This window comes from Nyctereutes procyonoides, unplaced genomic scaffold, assembly GCF_905146905.1.
Source record: "Nyctereutes procyonoides isolate TBG_1078 unplaced genomic scaffold, NYPRO_anot_genome, whole genome shotgun sequence".
In the NCBI taxonomy this organism is placed as follows: Eukaryota; Metazoa; Chordata; class Mammalia; order Carnivora; family Canidae; genus Nyctereutes; species Nyctereutes procyonoides.
In genome coordinates, this window is record NW_026575121.1 from 16620562 (window position 1) to 16621730 (window position 1169).

A 1169-nucleotide genomic window follows, 5' to 3' on the forward strand; every position below is an offset into this window, starting at 1 on the left:
AACAATGACAATAGTAACATCAAAGATCACTGGTCACAGATCACCATGACAAATATAATAATAATGAAAAAGTTAGAAGTATTGTGAGAATTACCAAAGCATGACACAGAGATATGAAGTGAATAAATGTTGGGAAAATGGTGTCAATAGGCTTGTTCAATTTGTAAAAAATGCAATACCTGTGATGCATAATAAAGTGAAACACAGTAAAATAACATATGCCTATATAAATCCTCTGTTAACATAGTTTGAAGTAAATAACCAGAGGCGATAGAAAACAATTCTAGAAAGATGAATTCTTAGGGAAACCTTCCCTTTGGAGGATGCTGAGAAGAAAAAAGCCATTCTTATCATTTTACTTTTTCTTATTTTGTTAGAAATTGTTACATATTGAAATTAGTCACACTTAGAGATGAAATACACATTTTATTTATTAGCACCAGTCGTGAGCACATGAGATCTTGTTGAATTTTTGGATTTTAAAAGTGGCAACAAAACGAAGCATTGCTTGTTACAAATATATTCATAGAGGGGTGATAATTTAATGGAATTATATTCATATTTGTATTCAGTGACAATTTATATTCATTTTTCCATTTTTTTCTTAATGAAATAACTTTATATGAAAAAGTTTCATTTATTTATTTATGTTGTTTATTTATTTATTTATTTATTTATTTATTTATTTATAAAGATTTTATTTATTTATGAGAGACACAGAGAGAGAGAGAGAAAGAGGGGCAGACACACAGGCAGAGGGAGAAGCAGGCTCCATGCACGGAACCTGACGTGGGACTTGATCCCCGGTCTCCAGGATCAGGCCCTGGGCTGAAGGTGGCGCTAAACCACTGAGCCACCCGGGCTGCCCCTATGAAAAAGTTTCATTTTATATATACCAACATATTAACATACCTATTTTCTATGCTACCTTTTGAACCCTGTATTAGCTAAAGGCTTCCTGATGGGAGCAGGGAGAAGGTGAAATTACTTATTGTGTTGGAAGAAACTTAGTAGTAATTGGACTATTGGTGATTGAAAACTGCCTGATAAGAAACATGATTCAATTTCTAGACATATTATAAAAATAGTTCCACTTGTTTGCTTGTCTTATTATAATTTATTTTTTAAATGTAGTTGTATCATTAAACCTATCAATTTTTATCATTTTT